This window comes from Panthera tigris, chromosome D4 (assembly GCF_018350195.1).
Source record: "Panthera tigris isolate Pti1 chromosome D4, P.tigris_Pti1_mat1.1, whole genome shotgun sequence".
In the NCBI taxonomy this organism is placed as follows: Eukaryota; Metazoa; Chordata; class Mammalia; order Carnivora; family Felidae; genus Panthera; species Panthera tigris.
Genome location: NC_056672.1, coordinates 59775327 through 59797193, shown reverse-complemented (window position 1 = coordinate 59797193; position 21867 = coordinate 59775327).

Below are 21867 nucleotides of genomic sequence, written 5' to 3'. Positions count from 1 at the left end.
TGGGGGTGAGGTGTGGATTTTTGCCAACTACCCTGGATAGGTACTGGGGGCTTCCCAAGAAGTGTGAGTAAGACCCTTCCCACAAAGGCTCAGTGTGCTTGGAGAGTTAAGACAGATGGGTATGAAATCCTTGTAGAGCAATAGGAGGCATCTGGACTGAGCAGAACCTGGAAACCAGCTCTTGCAGCCTCATTGAAACCTAGCCCTTTCTCTCATCAGCTGGGGGCAATCTAATCTCTTCACTCTCTTGGCCTTGGTGTCTATATCTGTGAAATGCGGATTACACTGCCGTGCCTGGCTTTCAGGAGCTGTTGGAGCACATGTAGGATAATGGCTGTAAAAGCACTTTGTGAACTTTGGAACCCTGCATCCATATAGCTGTCATTCCTGGGCGCTAGGCTGTGTGATGTTGAACTTTGTTTCTCTGTCAGGCTAAGTTCTTATGCAGGGATTACATAAGAACTTCCACATGAGGACAGTCCCTCAATCTTCTCAAAGTCACTCGATATTTTTTTATCTCTTGATTTGTTCAGTGTGTGAAGAAACACTTGCTCACTTGTTCTTAGAATAAAATATGAGGGAAAGATGTTTGTTTCTTGAAGAACAGATGTGGTTCCTTTTTATCAGAAAATGAAAATTATATAATCCATCTTGATTCTCTTTTAGCTTCAGCTACCAGGAAGCTCAGAGTACAACTTAAGTTCAATAATAATATAGGTGGTTCTTATACAATGTTCTTTCTCTCCTTTTAACCTGACTTTATTTTTTCTACTGCTTTCAGGGTGAGTAGATGCCAAGCTGATCCAAAGACAAGAACCATGCTAACAAACCTGAAACACTCCATTCAGCCATCAAGAGCAACACTAAACAGGGAGATAGGACACACTTTATATCTGTATTAGTTTCCTCTGGCTGCTGTCACAAAGAACCACCAACTTGGTGGCTTAAAACTATAGCAGTTTATTCCCTTATAAATAGTTCTGGAGGCCAGAAACCCCAAATCAAGGTGTCTGCTTGGCTGCAGTTCCTCTGGACGCATAGGACAGGATGTGTGCCTGGACTCTTCCAATTTCTGGTTGCTGCCAGCATTCCTTGGCTTGTGGCTGCATCACTCCAATCTCTGACTTTGTCGTCACATCACCTTTTCCTCTCCGTTTTCTCCTGCTCTGTCTGTGTAAAACTCCCTCTGGCTCTCTTTCATGAGGGTGCATGTGACCGCATGTAAGGCTTACATGGATAATCCAGGTTAAGCACCTCCTCTGAGGATCCTAATCACATCTTTTGTCAAATAAGGTAATGTTCACAGGTTCCAGAAATTAGGACATGGACATATCTTTGGGTCTGCCATTCAGCCCACCACTCCATCTGAGAAACCTAAATGCATAGAATTATCCATGATCTCTTGTTCATGGTGTTATTTAGTGGTCGGGAGCAAAATCTCTGAGAGTCTGACCCCTGGGCTCCTATCCTAGCTCAGTCATTTACAGTGGGACATTGGGAAAATTCCTTAATGTCTCAGCTCCTGAGTTTCTTGCCTGAAAAATTGGAAATAATATCTCCCTTGTGGTGTTATAATAAGAATTAAACAAAACACTCTGTGAAAAAATACATAGTGTAGCACCTGGCACATAGTAAGCACTCAATAAATGTTAGCTATTATTAGAGATGGTGGTTTTAGGATATGTCTACAAATTCTTTAATATTCCTCCCTTCAGTGAGTGGAGCTTAGTTCTCCTCCTCTTGGGCACTGACTGGATGTAGTGCCTCATTTCTAATGAATACAGTAAAGCAGAAGTGACCATGTGTGACTTCAAGGACCAGGTCATAAAAGATGCTACAGCTTGCTACTTGCTCTCTCTCTAATCACTCGCTTTGGGGTTGCAGGTCTCTAGCCAACAACTAGCAGTGAGTAAATTAGGAAGAGGATCCTCCAGCCCCAGTCAAGCCTTCAGAGGCCTGAAGCTCTGGCCAATACCTTGATTGCAATCTCATGACAGACTCTGAGCCAGACCACCTGGCTAAGCTGCTCTTAGATCTCAGACCCACAGAAGCTGGGCGCTAACCAATGTTAGCCACCAAGCCTGAACATCATTTCTCACACAACAACAGATAACTAATAATTATTATTTATTTTTAAACATTATCTATTGCCTGCCAAGCAAGGGGGATTACAGGGATGATGAAATACCTGCCCTCAAGAGCATTTGGTCTGGTGAAATGTAAAACGGTGTTTGCATAAAGTGTGAGACAGTGCCAATGTACTGTATAACATAGACGAGGTAGAAAAACTCTTTATTAAGACAGTATTCTGTAAAGGGGGCTGCTGCTCTGGTTGGGCCCCTCTGGAGCACTAGAATATAGGCTGACATTCAGGCAGAATCCAATCCATATAACAGTGCCTGGCGGGACTTGATGAAGGAAAAGCTCTTTAAAATGACACACTGCAGCTAAATAGACACCTATCCTATGATTCAGCCATCCCACTCCTGGGTATATACCTCAGACAAATGTAGTCCACCAGAAGAAAAGTACAAGAGTATATATTCATAGCAGCATTGTCTGTAATATCCCTAATCTAGAAATGGCTCAGTGTCCAAAAACAAATTGTAATATACTCACAGACTAGAATACTTCTCAGCAATAAAAAAGAACAAACTACTGATATATGCAGCCACACGAATGAACCTCAAAGACATGCTGAACAAAAGAAGTCAGACACAAAGGGATAGATATGTATATACCAAGATCAAGATATAGGGCATTACTAGTAGACTATATTCACAGAAGCTCAGTTAAAAAATTAAGATAAATGGGACCACTAAAAAAAGAATGAAGCCTATTATTAAATAAGAATCACATATATTTTTAACATATTTATATCTAAGTATATATACAATGCACTATAAACTGATGGGCTGTGCCAGACATCCAGCTTCTTGTTGGAGGGCCCCACTGGCTTAGCTATGTGACTAAAGCAGCAGTCTCTAGCCAGGGTATACTGGAGTACTGCAAAAATGTAAACTCACTTTCAGCTATCATGAGTCCTGATGTGGTTGGAAAACTGAGCTGGAGGGATTCTGGGATGGAGGGTAGCTGGGGTACAACTCACTGTGAGTGAGAAATAAGCACAAGTAGCAAGGGGTCATCCTGACATAGGATTACACACAGGAGCTCTGCTTTGTGGGTACGTAAGGCAATACAGCCTGAGCAGCCATCAGTTCCCTTACATGGTGTCACCACGTTGAGGGGCAAGCAAGTAAATCCTGAAAACCTGGGAGTACGGTATAATCCCTTCAGGCATGCCTCTAGAAACCCTAGTATTTGACAGTGTGTCCCAATCTCCAAAGATCAAGAATGACCCAACTAAGGAAGGGCCCCCATTCAGGTCTGTTCTGGGCCTGTCTTGTCACACGTCCACACATCTGCCTCTGGACTCCTCTGCCACTTGCAGGAGGGTGATACTTCTTGTCTCAGGGCATTTATCGATGTTTTAAGAACATCTTTAGGCGTGTCTTAGGACACTACTCAAAGTTCATGACAAGTGCAGACCTTTGTTAATTTATTCCTAGAGAAGTCTGTGTCTTCTGTTCTGTCTTCAAGATCCCAGCCCCTTGCTTTCTGTATCCATCTGGGTGTTGCCTTCTTTGTCTACTGTCAAAGTCAGGCTTTGTCATATGACTTGCTTTGGCCAGTGGACCTTTGCAAATGTGATGCAGGCAGAGATTTCAGGAGCACTTGCACAATGGGGCTTGCCCTCTCTCTTACTGCTGGAAACCTGAGTCCACCATGTAAACAAGTCCAAGCTAGCCTCCTGGAGGATAAGATCATGTCAAGAGAGAGTCTAGCCATCCCAGCTGTCCCACACATCCCAGCTGAGGCCCCACACGTGAGGGAGGCCAGCCCAGCCCAGAAGAACCATCTACCCAAGCTACAGACCTGTGAGAAATGATCAGTGGTTTTTTGTTTTGTTTTAAGCTACTGTGTTTTGGGGTGGTGTGTTACGCAGAACAACCTGACAGATACAGAGAGGATGATGCCATTTACTAAGATCCGGCTGAAGAAGAAGTGGTGGTCTGGGAGGGGGACATCCCTGGAAGGAGAGGCAGAATCAGCGAAGGCACAGAGGCATGAAACAGTATGGCACATGTAGACGCCTCATACTTTGGTCTCACTGGAGCACAGGGATAGAGTTTGGAAATGATGAAGGATACAGCTAAAGAGTAGGAAGGGGCTAGATCAGAAAGAGCCTTCTATACCCGGTTAAGGGATTTCTGGTGTCCTGAGGTCTATAGGAAAACCATGGAAAGCTTTTAAGCAGTAAAGAGGCATAACTAGATTTGCATCCTTAAAACTATTTATAGCTATTATTAATGGAGTGTTTACTGTGTTCCAGGCGCTTTTGACATGCATGGTGAAAAGAAGGCACAGGTTGCAGGGTGGAGAGTGGGTTGGAGGTGGTTAGGAGGCAACAGGCAGACCAGCCAGCAGCTCCCGCAGGGATTTGGGGAGAGTGGGTGAAAGCCTGAACCAAGGCAGTGGCCACCGGGATGGATGAGAAAGGACGGGGCAGATGGGCAAGGTGTTCAGGAGGCAGGACTACCTAACACCTGCACCAGAGGAATGAGGAAGGAGGGGGGGTCTGCGATGACTGTTGAGGGTCTGGCTTAGGTGGCTGTGGAGAGTTTTGGAATGAGTGGCATTGAGGATTCTTGGTATCATATAAGCCCAGTTCCAAAGAGCTGAAGGAGGCTTGATGACGGTCTCCCAACCCATTCTTTCCACTTCACTTACCACTGATGATGCCCAAAGCTGACTGTAGGTAGTCTAGGGCCAAGCCATTTTCTCTATGATTGGGGGATTATTTTTATTGTGATAGGAACTACTAGCACGTAAGACCCACGATTTCACAGATATCATTGCTTAGCAAAGGGCCAAGGAAGTCGTTTCAATTTAAAAAGTCAGTTGATAAAAAGAAAAACATCGTCAGTAATGGTACAGGTGTACACAGATATGGCTGAATTTAGGAATGAATGAAGTTCAGGGCACTCTGCACCACCTGGAGCACATATCTTTTCCATAGGATCCCAGGTAGTGAATGCCCATCTCTTCAAGTGGCCAGGTGGGACTGACCTGCTGACCTGCGGCAGAGCCGGGCTGTCCAGTCAGATCTGGCCTCGGCCCTTGGGAACTGATGAGAACATCTGTGTCTTTGAGTCGCCTTCAAAGCCAAGTACAGCTTGTCCAGGTTAAGGATTAGATGGTGGCTGTAAAGAGGTAGAGAAAATGAACATGCCAGTTCCTTAGAGGCCTTCAGGAGCCTCTGGCTCAGGGAGATGAACTTGTCCTCACCTGCCTGCCGCCTGCAACCTACCTGCCTTTTGTGCCGATGTCTGCATTGTCCTGAGAAAAGACTCCTGAACTCAGGCTAAAACTGTGTGCGGATGCGGGGACCTTGTCTTGGGAGACGCTGTGAGGGATTGCACCCATCATGCCCCTGGGAGCCCCAGGCCACCCACTGTGCAGGTAAAGGGCAACACCAGGCACCTGTGAGGGTGCAGCCTCTGGCTTAGCAGATGGTCAGACTAGCTCTGCAGCCCAGCAGCCTGCCCTAGCTACCAGGTGGTGGATTCCCGCCTGGACACAGCCTTTCCCCGTGGGCTGGGCTCCCTTTGTGCAAGTCCGCAACACAATGTGCATAATCCTGCAGACCTGCCCAGCACAGGCGGGGCGGGCAGGAGCGCGCTTGGCTTCCTGTCTTGCTGAATGGCTTGAATGGGCGCTGTGCCTGCTCTTAATCCCCCAGCGGCTGACTGTCCCAGCAGGGGGGCAGAAGAGGAGGGAGGGGTGGAGAGCAGCTCTCATGTCTCCAGGCTGGAGGCTAGCAGGGCCCTGCTCCGACCAGTTCCGCCTATGTTTCTGGGGCAAGACATCAGGGCCAGCAATGACCCTGCTTGGAGTCCCCTCTGGGGACCCTCTGGCCTTCTCCCAGCACTGTCTTTGGCCAGAATTGGGTCTGCTAGGGTTAAAAATGGGGAACTAATGGTGGAGGAGAGGAGCTTTGAGATACCAGCACATCAGAACTGGAAGCACCCTTAGGAATTCCATTGCCTGCCTCTCATTTTACAGATGGGGAAACCAGGCCCATATGGGTCAGGGATGTGTCTAAGGTCATACAACAAGTGGTAGACATAAAATGAGAACCAAAGGCTCCTCATTTCAGTCAGGTGGCCTTTCTAGTAGTCCAGCAACTGTTTCCCGAACTGTTGCCTGGAGCAGCCCCAACTGCTGGGGGACATTTAGGGCTCCTGACAAATTAATTGCATGGTGAGATACACCAGGAAATGCTATATATGCACAAAGCACATTAAGAAGCAAAGGCCATGAAAAGTCTTGCAGTACATAAACTTAGAACTCTTTCCAAACTTACTTGTTTACATGGCATCTTTTCTCACACTCTGAAGCATACAATCTGAAAATTCTGCACTAGACTCTGGTGTGAACTCTCCAGAAGTGATTCCAGAGATGGTGAGGACATTTCTGTTCAACCTCCCTGGAGTTTATCCCACACAGGCGCCTAAAGATAGACAGCATCTCTTTTTAGATTCACAGTCAACCAGTGTTTATTGAGTATCTCTTACTAACAGGGGCCTTCTGCCTCAGTTATCTCTGACAGCCCTGTTGGATGACTAATAGAACCTCAACTATACAATCATGGAAACTGAGGCACAGGGTACTGAGCAAGTTGTTTAAAGTCATTCAGTCAACAGTCAGCAAAATTGGGTTTCAAGTCAAGGTCTGCCTCGCCTTAAATCCCATGTTCTTGGTCTTCTCCATGTTCCCCTCTCCTCTTTTCATAATTTTTTATAAAAAGCCAAAAACATCAAACTAGAAACAAAAGAAAAAAGCCTCGGTTTTTGCCCCATTCTAATCCTGATGCATTGTGTGACCCTGGGCAAGACCCCTATTCCCAACACACGGTGTGACTTTGGACATGATCTTATCTCCCCAGGCCTCATCTCCTCCCCTTTACAATGGGAGTGTGAGACAAGGCACTCAGTCCCTGTGGGTCTCTCCTGCTCAGTATTCCATGACTCCATGATTCTGTTCCTCAGACCAAGGCACAGATCATCCTACAGGGTCCAGAAATGGGGTGACATGAGGCTGGGCTCATAGGTGGCACAGGGACATTCCAGTACCTGCCTGAGGAGGCAGAGCAGGTGCCGCTTCACTGCTGGCATCTTTTCAGAGCCATGGGAAACTATCACCCAGGGCTCAGGGATGGAGTCAGCTTTGCATGGTGCTGGTTCTCAGTAGCATGACCTGTGACACCCTCATAGGCAATGACCTCTTTAGTGGGTGGTGGAGAAACTTGTAGGACTGGTGAGGGTGAGTGGCAGGAAAGGGGCAGGCAGGTAGTAAGAAGGCATTGTGGCATTCTAGGCCTGACTTGGATTTGTTTTTTATAGGCTGCATTTGTCACTATTTAGTCAACAGGTCCACTCTCTTTTTAAAAGAAGGTGGTTGTCTTAGTTTGGGTTAAGCTACGAGCAGACTCTAAGACAAAGATTCAAGTGCAAGTAGTTTATTTGGGAGAGCATCCCAGGAAATGCTGCCAGGGAGCATGGAAATAAAGCGAGGCAGGAGAGGACACAGTGAATGGCATGTTATCATGCAAGTGACCCCTGTTGGGCAACTGGGTCTTGATCATGCTGGGGAACCAGTGTGGTACGTATGTTCAGCCTTGGTGTTAAGCCAGCTGGGGGGTGAGACAAGTGGAGTATGTATCCCCAACTTGGGTGTCAGGGCATCAGCCACTGATTAAGGATTGCTCCAGGGAGGGGGCTGTGAATTCCCAGCATGTCTGGCCTGTTCCGGGAATGACCAACAGGGAGAGCTCCCAGGCAGAGTGGCAGGTGCTGAGGGCATGTGGATGAGGCTCCAAGTATCTGCCACAGAGGGTTGTGAGCCAGAAGCTAAATCACCTACCCCTGAGGAGGGGTCTGAGCTCCACTGCAAACTGCTGGGGGCTGGGGTGGAAATGGGGAGGAAGGTTGAGTAAGTCATTTGACCTCTTGGGGCTTCAGTTTTCTCATCCAACAGATAGAATGGGATCCCTGCTGTGTCTATCACACACAAAATCAAATCCCAAATTATAAAAAGATGAGTATACACTCCTCCCTCTCCAGTCTGTCCTCCCCACCTGCCTGCCCCAATACCACATACCAATTGTCATTCACTTCAGCTAGGATTGTCAGCATTTTGGTCCTCCCAGCACCTATATAGCTAGCTCTCCCGCTCATCCTGGCCATGGACCCATCCCCCTTAGAATGGACAAGGACTTTAGATCTAGAAATTAAGATTTTTAGGTTCAAGAGGGAGCAGAGTTATATGGGCCTTCGGAAACAAGAGGTCCGGATTAAAATGTCAGTTCATTCATTCATTCACTTAATATTTATTGAGGACCTACCGTACCCACAGGTTGAGGGTGCTTCTTGAAGAAGACACCATTCCCCAAGGAGCTCTGTGTCCTTGGGTAAGCAGGTTTCTTGCTCTCTCTTGGCTTCAGTCTCCCCAGCTATGAAATGGGCCAGGTGGTTCCTGAGGTCCCTTCCAGCACTGGCATTTTTTGCTTTACATACAGCATCCCCCAATCTCCTTGAGATCTGCGTCCTGGCATCCAAGAGGCATACAGGGGGACCAGGCCCCAGCTGAATCTGGAGACAGTAGGCAGGAGCAGGGAAAGATCCACGATCTCCAATGAGACTGTCACTGTGCCTGGGCTTTGCCTGCTGCGAGCGCTGCCGTAAGCTCTGCAAACAGCGTCTGAAGATGGTGGATTTGGGCAGCATTAAGCTGTATTAAGTGGAGCTGTTTCTACAAAGACAACGTTTTAGGATAAACCTGGCACCAAAGGCACATTGAGGATGTAGCACTTGTAAGCAGTGGCTTCCTGCCATCCGCAGCACCTAGCACAGAGAACTGTTCCCCCTACTCCACCCACACGCAGGACTCTCTGAGGAGAAAACTGCACAGCATCCCTCTCCTTTCTTACTTCTGGGAACACATCCCTAGCGCCCAAGGCACCTGACCCAGGCTGAGCCAATCAGAGGACACCATCCTCCTGGCTGCTGTGATTGGTCCAAGGGTGACCACGTGACCCAAGTCCTTTCTCGGGATGCTTCTCCTCCTTCTCCTTCTCCTTCTCCTTCTCCTTCTCCTTCTCCTTCTCCTTCTCCTTCTCCTTCTCCTTCTTCTCCTGCTCCTTCTTCTCCTGCTCCTTCTTCTCCTCCTCCTTCTTCTCCTCCTCCTTCTCCTTCTACTTTTTTTGCCCATGAGAAAGAATCCTCTTCTGATGGGTGATGGAGAAGTGAACTTAGAGCTGTTGAAACCATGTCCTCATCATAGAGAAGCCTGCGGAAGGAAGGAATTAAACCAACAGTTAGAGATGAAAAGCTGAGAAGAGTGTTTTGGTGTTTGAGTTCCTGGTCCCAGACCACCCTAAGGCCAGCCCCATCCTTTCCCTTCTTGGTTACTGAAAACAATAAAATGACTTCTTAAGCTTTTTTTATTAAGAAATACAACTTCTTTACCTGAGTTTTATTTCTAACACCCCAAAACCAGAGAATCCTAGATGAGAACAATACCTTCCATGTATAGAGCTTACTGTGTGCCAGGAGCTTTTCACTGTATCACCTTACATGATCCTGCACACAGCCACATGGGCCACAATTATTGCACCCATTTTACGGATGAGGAAGCTGTGAGGCAGAGGGTTGATTTACCTAAGGCCCCTCAGCTATCAACAAGTGACCAAGCAGGGATTCAAACCCAGTTCTGGCTAACATCGAAAACCACATGCTTACCTCTTTGGCCAGAGTGCTCCTGCCCAGTGTGTATCCTGAAGCCCCTCTAGTTCCCATCCTCTGAGTGGCTGCCTTCAGGACAGACACAGCTTTTATTACTTAACTTGACCTTTTGTGTCTTGGTTTCTTGGGCTGCATTTGCATTGCAAATAAAATTACTGCCATAGTAGTTTTTGAATAATGAGGGCTTATGATGGCTCTTAGCAGCTTAGCAGGTTAGAGTCAGTCTCCGCTTTGACCTCTTCTCATACCTTCACTGAACTGAGCAAATCCTTTACTGACATCCTTTGGAATGTGAGCCATTTCTGATCTTATCAAATCCTAGCCTTAAGAACTGCAACCAATATTGTTACCTCCAAAGGCTCAGAGAGGTGAAATAATTTACCTAGGTCACCCAGCTTGTCAGGCAGAGCAGAATTTGGAGCCCAATTCTTTGTTTAATTTATTCCTTTTCTGATAGATTTCTGGATCCTTATAGCCCTCAGGGTTTCAAGCCCTCTGCCACCAAACCCCCGTATCCAGTCCCAGATGACAGTGATGTTGGAACTAACACTGGTAGAGAGTGGTAGAGAGAGCCTTACCTTTCTGCTTTTACCCAGAAAGAGCTTGAGTTTCCCTCATTAGAACCTCCCATGGGAGCTGTAGACAAGGCTGTGGGCAGGGACTTGGGCTAGAGTAGCTGCCTTACCCTCCAACGACTGAGAGGTCCCCCAAAGCCAGTGTAGACTAGAGGGGGCACAGGTGAACTCAGGGCTGGCTTAGCAGTGGCAGTGAATCACTGAGCAACCTTGGACATGATCATCACCACCTACTCTGCTTCTAAGAAAAAAATAATGCAACCCCTCTTATTGAGCAGTTTCGTATGTGCACTCATAATCACCCCAGTGAAGTAGATCCTACAGTATAGTCACCTCACCTGGCAGATGGGGAGCCTGAGGCACAAAGCAATGAAATCACACTTCCAAGGAAACATGACACACCAGCAAGTGGCAGAACTGGGATTTGGGCCCAGGCAGTCTGGTTCCAGGGTCCATTCGTTTATATCATCTTTCTTTTTATTTATATTTCTTTTCTTAAAACAACAAATGTATTATTGCAGAGTTCTGGAGGCTAGAAGTCCAAAATCATTATCATCTTTCTTTTGAATCATCAACCAGGGTATTTTCTGCCATTGAATCATTCCCGATTTGGTGGGGAGGAAGACAGGGCACGCCAGACAGCATGATTCTGAGGTTGAAATCACCAATTTTGTATTAAAACTAAAGTAAACTTATCTAATCTCATTTAAAGGTAGCCCATATGGCTTATTTTATTATTTTTTTAAAAAGTTTATTTATTTATTGCCAGAGAGAGGCAGAGGGAGAGAGGGAGAGAGAGAATCCCAAGCAAGCTCCATGATGGGGCTCGATCCCACGAACCTCAAGATCATGACCTGAGCCGAAATCAAGAGTTGGATACTTAACTGACTGAGCCACCCAAGTGCCCCTTATTATTTTTTAAAAAAGGAAAAAATCCCTGTACTTTGCCATTTGTGTGGGCAGATTGGATGAGCATTATCTCAGCAGGGTCCTCCCAGTTCTTTACAGTTTGCGCAACCAACTTCTGTGTCTCTGAACTCAAGATCCTCTGGTGAGGCAACGAGCGTTGTCTCCCATTTTACTGATGAGGAACCTGGGGCCAGAGGGGGGAAACACTTGCTAAGTGTGTGCATGAGCTTGCGTGGTTGTGCGCGCGCGCGCGCACACACACACACACACACACACACACACACACTTGTGTGTGAAAGTTTCAGTGTGCAGGTGCAAAAGGGCCATGAATGCTCCTGCAAGCCTGGATCCCAGCTGTGAGAGGAGCTTGTCAGTTTCAGTGCTTGGAGGGGAGTGTTCCAGCCCACTGCCTGTGTATGGAGTCACTCAGACTTAGCTAAGTACACAGCAGCCAGGAGCCGGCATTGCAGCAGCTGAAATCAGAGGGCAGCACAAAAATGTAGGTGTAGCTCCCTCCCTCCTACCCCCCTTCTCCTCTTCTCCTGCCTCCCACAGGGTGGAACTGCTTGGAACAGGCCCGGCCCCACCAACGAGTCTGCACATGCAGCATCCAAGAACAACTGCAGGGCAAGACATGTGCCCTGATACACATGCATGCATGTACATGCAGATGTGGACACACATGGCTTTCTGGGAGGTATGCTCAGGAAAGGTGTGGGGCTCTGGGTTCTGGTCTGGCTAAGCCTTTGCCTCTTTGGTGACTTCTGACCCTTTCCTCCTCTAAGTTTTGGCTTTCCATCTATAAAATGGGCATGATGTTGTCTACCTCCCAGAGCTGTTACAAGTATCCAGAAAAAGATGTTGGGATCTGAGAACTCTAGGTCTGAAGGTGCCCTGGGAGGCAATTAGCCCAATTGTTAATTCATAGACAGAGATACTAAGGCCCAGAGAGGGAGAGGGAATTGCCCAGATCACAGAGCAAGTCAGGCATAGATTGGCTAGAACACAGGCCTCTTGACTCCTGGGACCCACATGCCAAGTGCAAGGCTTGGCCATGAAAAGAGCAAAGTGCTGTCTGAGGTGAGTTCTTGCTCTTGTGTCTAAACATCCATGTAAGTGTGATTTGAGACCAAAATACTTTGTAAATACTACTTATTAACACAACTTCACATGTACTCTGCTGGAGGGATGCCTTTTTTTGGGGTGAAATCTTAGCTCAGAGAGTCAAACAAAAGACATTATGAATCTCAGTTTGCTTAACATCTTTGGTTTGCTTTATGCCTACAAGTTCATACCAAGCGCTTACGTATCTGCTGGGCTCTTTAGTGACACTCTATCAATCCAGCTTTCCCCAAACAATAAATGCCAAAATAGGTAGAAAGGCAGGGGAGCCAGGTCTCAGGGCCACTGGGAGTGTTTGCCCAAGTTCTTGACCCGCCACTTGCCCATCTGTTAGCAGCTAGGCTTCCATTCATCTGGTGTGTTTTCCCTGCCCATGCCTGCGTCGGCACCTGGGGCCCACCCCAACTCTACTTCCTCACCTTGATGCTCACTTTGCCCTCTGTACCACAGCTCTCCGTTCACACGCCTGCCTATCTGTCAGGTTGGCTACTGCTGGAGGCAGGAGCTGAAATCCCAGTGCTCCTCAGGACCCAGCCTTCTGTTACTGCTCAGGAAATGTGTGTCCTCTGGAGGGGCTCCCAGGTGAGTCCAGTCATGCAGCTGCAAGAGGAAGGAAGAACCTAAAGACAGTAGGTAAGGCATTGGGAGGGTGAGCGTTCCTTCCTTCCACTGCTTCTGCCACCGAGCCCGTGGGCTATTCCAGACTAAGTGGCAGCACTTCCTGGGTGACTGAGATTCTCTTCATAGTAATTACATCCATTCATTCCGCACATACCATGTGTGAAACACTTCATATATTTGTTAGCTCTCATCCTAACATCAGCTCTAAACCCATTTTCAAGATTGGGACCTGAGGTTCAAAAACCTCCATTCATTTGCTTCAAAGAGAGGAGTTAGGATTTGACCTCAGGTCTGTCTGATTTTAAAGGCCACGCTCACTCTGATAACACAGGCCTCTTCCGGAACACTGATACTCTCAGGAAACTCACAGCTAAGGGATTTCCTTATTGTAGACACAGGGAGGATAGGACCCTCTGTCCCTGTGGACTTTCCTTCATCTCCTTGACCTCAGTTTTCCCATGGGTGCAGTGAGGAACAGGGCCAGATCCACTTAAACTTATTGACAATTCTGATAAACCATCCACATTCTTTATTTGGGCTTTTAGGAGTGAAGACAAGGAGGAAGTGGGCTGGGAGAGAACCCAGTTATAACTGGGGTTCTCAGTAGGGGACAGGGAGGGACTCAGGCTGCCTGGGATGGTGATAATTCACCTCACCAATCCACAGTCGTGAAAACATGGAATCCAGGAAGGTTTGACACCTCGATGAGCAGTAGAATCACCTGGGGATACTTGCTAACATGCAGACTCCTGGGTCCTATTCCTGGAGAAACCAAGGTTTGAGGCAGAGACAGGATTGGGGATTTTTAACAAACACTCCTGATGATTCTGAGACCAAAGTTTAGGAGCCACTGCCTGAGAGATCTGGGTTCTAGGATTCTTCTAAGTTTGAACAGTAGGGGCCAGCAAATCTAATATGGGGGCAATACTACTGTGAGTTATAGCTCCTGATTCATTTGACATAGTCACACATAATAAGATATTTTTATATCCTGCCTTGATCCAAATAATATTTAAAATGATATAGGAAAAATACACTCAGAATCCCAAAGTTGAAAGTTAATTAGTACTGGGCGCCTGGGTGACTCAGTTGTTAAGTATCTGACTTTGGCTCAGGTCATGATCTCATGGTTGGTGAGTTCGAGCCCCACATCAAGTGAGCTCAAGCCCCGTATCGGGTGAGCATGAGCCCCACTTCGAGTAAAAACATGAGCCCCGGTGAACCTCGCTTCTCTCTCCCTCTCTCTCCCTCTCTCTCTCTCTCTGCCCCTCTCTCACTTGCATCCTCTCTCTCTCTCTAAAAAAAAAAAAAAAGAAAAAGAAAAAGAAAAAAAAGAAAAGAAAGTTAATTAGTACTTTCATATATATACCTATTAAAAATGCATGTCTATATTAAAAGATATTTATGAGAATGTTCAGAGCAGCATAGCTATACATTGCTAACAACCGAAGTGTCTTGCAACAGTAGAATGGATAAATAAATTGCAATGTATTTGAACAATGGACAGCTATGTTTCAGTGGAAATGAAATAAACCATTGCTACACTGAAAAACATGAATGAATCATACAGACATAATGTAGAGAGAAGGAAGCTAGACACAGAAGAATACTTATTGCATGATTTCATTTATAATAATTAAAAAAAAGTATGAATGGAAAAATGAATCATGATGATACCTCTGAGGGGTGTTGATGGGGAGAGGGCAAGAAGAAGTCTCCTGTGGTCTCGTAATGTTCTATATGTTGATCCACAGGCAGAGTCATAGGCATATATATATTTGTAAAAATTCATTAAGCTATACACATAATCTGTATGCACTTTCCTGAGTATATATCATACTTCAATTTTTTTAAATGTTAAGAAAAAGATAGTAAGTAGTGGAAATCTCAGTGAACTACAAAATGTTGCTGCCACACAAACCATATCCACTGGCCAGAATGCAAAGCAGTTAGAATTCAGTTATTGAAAGATAGCTCCATCTCGTAAATCCATACATCTGGAAACAAAAGCACACTTGTAAATATCAGCTCTCTTAGATGTCGCCAAAGCGGTGCTTGGAGGGAAATTTATAGCTTTAGCTATATTCGCTCTTAAAAGAGAAAATTTTAAAAATAAGCACTGGGATCAGTAAACTTTCAATTCAAGAGGCTAGAGTAAGAATAAAATAAACCCAGAGGGAATAGAAGGATGAAGTTAATGAGGTTGAAATTAGAAATGATTGGAATAGAAACAACCACATCAAACAAAACCCAGTACAGATGATCAACAAAACAGAAAGCCAGTTCTTTGAAAAACTGATGATATAAACTAACCTTAGGAATAATTAAGGGAAATAATAAGATACAAACACTATCAAGAACACATCTAAGGGTAGGAGTTGCAGGAGAAATCTGACTACAGACACAGATGTAAAACTGTATAGAACGGGGGTGTCTGGGTGGCTCAGTCAGTAAAACATCTGACTTTTTTTTTTAAAGCTTATTTATTTTGAGAGAGACCGAGCTCGGGAGGGGCAGAGAGAGAGAGGGAGTGGCAGAGAGAGGGGTACTGGCTGTGAGAGGGGGAGGGGCAGAGAGAGGGGGACAGAGGATCTGAAGCAGGCTCTGTGCTGACAGCAGAGAGCCTGATACAGGACTTGAACTCACAAACCGTGAGATCATGACCTGAGCTGAAGTCGGACGCTTAATCAACTGAGCCACCCAGGCGCCCCACATCAGACTCTTGATCTCAGCTCAGGTCTTGATCTCAGGGCCGTGAATTCAAGTTCCACATTGGGCTCCACATTGGGTGTGAAACCTACTTTAAAAGAAGTTAGGTAGTGTGGAAGCCATGGTAAAAGTAAAGTAGGTACAGGAATGCACGGCGAAGGGCAGACAGCTGCTTGGACTTTCCTGTCTCACTTGGATTCAAAGATAGCAGAATCAGGTAGAAAAACAACGCAGTCAGGCACTGCAGTGTGCCCCTGAAGGGCAGAAATGCTGGTCCAGGATTGGGTGTGCAGGGCCCCCTGGAAATAGCCTGCCCGGATCTCCCACCCCTGCCCAAGTTCCCCTTCTTGAACTTGTCTCTTCTTTGATCTCAAGTGGGTTGGCACTGTGTGAGGAGATAATCTGTCTTTTTCTCTTCTCACCTCTGAGATGCTTTGAATGTCCAGGGTCCTCTCTCTCCGGTGGCCCTAAGGTATTTCTTTATGGGATGGTTGGGCTCAGCACAACCTCCAGGCAGGCTCACTCAATGGGAGGTCGGAAGCCACCCCACCCAGGGCCTCCATTTTCTTCCAGAAAGCTGTTTGATCAGGGACCAGGACCAGAGGAATCCAGGGTAGGGAGGATGCTGATCCCTGGGAGATAGCACCCACCTCGCCCCCTACAGTGTCGCTCTGCTATAGAACCTATTTGCAATCCCTTCTTCACCTATTCCTGCCTGTCTCTTCCTGCCTGAGTCCTTACCTGTGGTGTGTTAGTAAATGTTTAACAAAAGCTCTCCTTAGAAAGGATGCATCCATATATATCTGTATATGTTTACTATACCTTTTCCTGATGTAAAGAATATGTAGCATATGACTTAAAAATAATATGCTGTAGTCTGTTGTAAATTCCATATACCTTAGCTGCAGTGCTGCTATTCCTTGTAAAATCCACTGTCAGTTTTTCTAATTCTGTCGCCAACAATAGCATTGCAAAACCCAACTATGAACAAATGCTTGGTTACTTCAGGACACAGCCGAGAAGTCACTCGTGTTATGGAGTGAAGTTCTTTCATGAAGGTTGGCTGGTATTTTCATTTACACTGTGAGTAAGACAAAATGAAATAATGAAGACATACAGTGGAGCTTCACTCATTCATCAGTGACAAAGAGAACTTGTTTGCTAAGCAGTCATTTTCACTCAAATACTGGAAGAATTTCCTCATATTTTGATGCTATTCATAACATAAAAAAGAAAACTATAAGCATGGTAGGCTTTTAAATTTACTCTGAATTATTCACATTTTCTCCATCCCTTTTTAAAAGTCCAGGGTGGGGGCGCCTGGGTGGCTCAGTCGGTTGAGCAGCCGACTTCGGCTCAGGTCACGATCTCGCGGTCCGTGAGTTCGAGCCCCGCGTCGGGCTCTGTGCTGACTGCTCAGAGCCTGGAGCCTGTTTCAGATTCTGTGTCTCCCTCTCTCTCTGACCCTCCCCCGTTCATGCTCTGTCTCTCTCTGTCTCAAAAATAAACAAACGTTAAAAAAAAAAAAAAAGTCCAGGGTGTAAGCTCTAGCCCATCAATGAAACATTAAGCCAAGTTCTGATCTGTAGCATTTGCCCCTCTCCGGGATGCAGATGCTCCCAGAGCTACCTGGGTTCAAGCTGGTGCCACTGAACATGGAGTTGGGAAGGGATGTGCATGGTTAGGTAGGTTCCCATTGCACAGGCACAGTAGGTATAAACAGCCTCAAAGCCATAGATAATAGTAAGATAAAGTAAAATAACTTACAAGTTTACAGACTTCCTCTTTGATGCCTTCCCTGTCCACTTCAGGGAGAAGACACCTTTCCCGCTCATGTGCTCTGTAAGGGCAGACACCAGATCTGCCCTGCCTCCGTTCCTTAGGGCCTGTCACTGAACAGGCTTCCTTGCTCAGTGAACACGTGCCAAAGCCACTTGCTGAACCAGCCCTCCCCACCCCCAGCCCCAGATATCTTCTGTGACATGACCCTCCCAGTGCATGGTCACCAGCTTCTCCAAATTGTGCCCTTTCAGGTACTTCCCCACGTGGAAACTGTAGGTACAGGTTCTCAACAACAGAAGCAGCCAGTTGGCCTCAGTTTCCCTGCCTATAAAGTGCTAAGGAAGGAGGGGGATGGAAAGAATTAAAACACAGTGATATTCCTTGCAGTCCCTTTTTCTTAGAGAAATATGGTTTGGGGCAGTTGTATGTAGTCTGTACATGCAATTTAGCATCTTGTGGTTTCTCATTAACATCATAAGCGATTTTCCATATTCCTGTATAGTTTTCCAATTTTCTACTTTTGGTGGACGCCAAATGTATTTTTATTTTATTAAAATTCACTTTCTCTTTGCTTGATTTTGAGATATTTATATAGTTTTTGGTTTTCTGGAACCAGTTTTACCTTACCATCACCAGTGAGTGTTTTTCATTTCAGAAAATAACATGCTGATTTCAACACCGTAGATTTTTATTATTGTTTAATGTGCTTATGTTTTAATGCCTAGTGCTATTGTACACTTTTTTCTGTCAACTTTTCTACTAGCTGTCTCTGCACTATTAAATAGAGAGCACAGATCACAGTGCAACTTGATTCTTAGTGTCTTGAGTCATTACCAACACCAGGGCCTTCTGGAATGTGTAGGCTTTTGACCCCAGACTATGATTTTGAATGAATACAGCTGTCATTTATACTCTTCTGGACATTTCTCCTGTCTGGCTGTTAAATACTGCTTTTTCGCTAGGGTCAGTGGGCCAACTTCTTGAGTCTTTGTTTGCTTCTACTCTGAGAAACCAGACACAATAACAAAGCTGGTTAGAACTGCTTGGAAGAAAATATGCTGGGTGTTAGAGCCTGGTTGCTTTATTGTGAGGAAGACGCGTGGGTTCATGTCATCTGGTACCTCCAGCCGGAGGCCTTACGACTTTCTGTTCTAATGCTTGGATGGTGTCTGGGTGTCCGAGGATGCTGGATCAATGATACTGAGAAAGAGGAGTGACTGCATTGGGTTTTATAAAAATCAAGCTGTTAGAACAAATGTGGGTAAGATACCTTTATGTGTGCATTAAGCTTGACACTTTATGAAGCCCTTAGATATATTGTGGATCCTCACAGTACCATTATGGACTAGGTATGGCTTTACCACTTTATGAACAAGGATGCTCAGATCTGACAAGATTATACATCTTACCCAATATCTCTCAGCCAGTGTGTGGCAGGGCTGGCCACGGAACTGGGGCTCTGGACCATTGCTTCCTAGCTAGATGCGAGGTCTGCGTGACTTGAGCTCCTGTGTGTCTGGCTCCTTCACATGTTCGCTCATGTTCAGAATGCAGGATGTGGGGTAATTGCCTTTAAGTACAATAAAGGAGAAACAAACGAGTGAGCTCACAAGATCTTTTGTTTGGGATGGTACCTGTTTATCTAACTGACTCTTCCCGAGTCACTAATACTGTCTTTGTAGCCAGGAGACAGGCCACCCTGTATCTGAAACATAGGCGTCTCTCTTTGGGGTTCATAAGGTCATGGTTCAACCATCCTGGTGCCTTGTATTGGAAAAATTCAAGAAGAGAGGGGTGACTATGGGGAATGGGCCACTAATGGCCATCCTGAGGACACTCACAGGGGTCTGAGCGTTCTAAAGGCAGGGGCGGGGGTGCGGTCTATAAAATTCTGTGACACATGAAAGATTTCCTCTGGGTGGGCCTCCATAGAAAAGACCCAGTGTAGTGAGCAACACGGAAAGAAGAGGGTGCACAGGCTTTGGCAGACCACATGGACTTCACCCAGGCGGACCAGGGCTGGAATTTTGGCTGCCGTCTGTGTGACTCAGGGCAAGCCACTCGACCTCTCTGGGCCCAGTCTTCATGTATCTAACTGGTACCTCCCAAAGACTGTCCTATGTGCAACACTGGTTCTCACTTTATTTCCTTTATTTTGAGTGTCCAGCGCTGATGGACACTTTGGGGTTGATATTGTCTGTGCTCTACCTATACGCACTCGGATCCCCTTACCATTTTGGAGGCCACCTTGGCCATATTTGCATTTCTTTGTCAGAGGGGCAGACTGCTGGAATCTGCTTTGCCTGCACACAGAAAAGCTGGAAACGCCTGGGAGATTGTCCACTCCCATCCCCTTTTTTGGCGACTGATGGGTACAAAGGCATAAAAGCTCCAGCTCCCTTGCCCCTGACCAGGACACCTCTGGGGGTACAACTTTCACTGGAGTTCATTTGTGGGGTGAGCCAAAGTTATCCTCGGTGTGACTTGTGCGATAAGGTACCTTGCTGGGCCTCCTTTCCTTTCTGATCCTACTTCTCCACTTCCTTACCTGTTTCACTAGGAACACTCTCTAATAAATCCCTTGCACACAAATCCTCCTCCCCAGGTCGCTTCTGGGGAACCTGATTGAAGATGCAGCCATGGAGATGTTGCTGCCTCGGCTGTAAGATAGACCCAGGCGGGCTTCCAGAGGCTCCTTCTCAGACACCCATTTAAAAGGAAACTGGTAAACATTTAAGCTTTCAGTAAAGCACTAAGCAAACATTTTTTAAAAGCTCTCTTGGGGGTGCCTGGGTGGCTCAGCTGGTTAAGCATGTGACTTCAGCTCAGGTCATGATCTCACAGCTGGTGAGTTCGAGCCCCGTATTGGGCTCTGTGCTGACAGCTCGGAGCCTGGAGCCTGCTTCGGATTCTGTGTCTCCCTGTCTCTCGGTGCCTCCCCCAGCTCACACTCTTGCCCCTTTTCCAGCTTACACTCTGTCTCAAAAATAAATAAACATTAAAAAAAAAAAAAGCTCTTGAAGAAAACCACCTTTGTAGTGTTTTAAAGGAATTTTCATATATGTGGTTTTGTTAGAGTCTTGTTACACGGCTGATATGGGAAGAGCTTGATGATCTCCGTTTTCAGATAAGGAAATAGAGGCTCAGATTGACAAAGTGATTTGCCTAAAGTTACCCAGGTGCACGTGGCAGAACCAAGTTTTAGGAAGCTGCGTTTTCTAAGACTTGGTTTCCTACTGAGGCACAGAGTTTGTTTTGACAGTATGACGACGATGAAGTGCTTTCTGCGTGTTTCCATTACTATTTGTTAACATCTGAATTTATCCTTTTAGAATGTTCTCAGAGCTGGCCCACTCCATTATTCTTAGAAAGAAATATCCTTTTATGTGATTTTTTCATTATAAAAATAAAACATTCTCATCACATAAAATGTGTGATATACAGAAAAAGAAGAGCAATGTGAAAACAATTCTCATAATCTTCACAGAGTTTCTTCTAGTTTTCTAGCATTTTCTTCTAGTCCTTTCTTTTTTTCTGTGCCTAGTTATTTCTCTGTGGGTTAAACACTGAGGATAATTATTCTGAGTAAACACCCGTAGTTGCCAGTGCACAATCATCTTTATTAATCTGTAAAGTACCACTTTCTCTCTTTTTTCTAATCCCTATGCTTTTTTAAAAAAAATTGTTTTTTAATGTTTATTTACTTTTGAGAGAGAGAGAGAGAGAGAGAGAGAGAGCGCATGAGCGGGGAAAGGGCAGAGAGAGAGGGAGACACAGAATCTGAATTAGGCTTCAGGCTCAGAGCTGTCAGCCGAGAGCCACACACGGGGCTCGAACTCACGAACTGTGAGATCATGACCTGAACCCAAGTCAGACGCTTAGTGGACTGAGCCACCCAGGTGCCCCGACCCATGTTTTTCTTTTACAAGATGAGCTTGGTACATCCTGTTGTGCTGGAAAGTCAGGCAGTGCTCAATAAAAATGATGTGGGCATGTCAAAGAGGCATGGGAATCAGCTTGAAGAGGCTCCCATCAGCTGAATCTGGGATAATTCGAGCATCAAGATAATTAAGAAAATAATTGAGAAAATAAACCACTAGAAATAAGAATCTATAAATCTCTACTGATAATGAATACATTGGTAATAAATGGATGAATACCTAGGGGAGAGGAAAGGGCTGTTGCTTACAGTAAAATGCCAACCAGTCAATGCGAAAGGAGTTTGAGGGTTGGAAGATCATTTTGCAGGCATCGTGGTAAAGCTTGGCTTGAATCAGAATTGT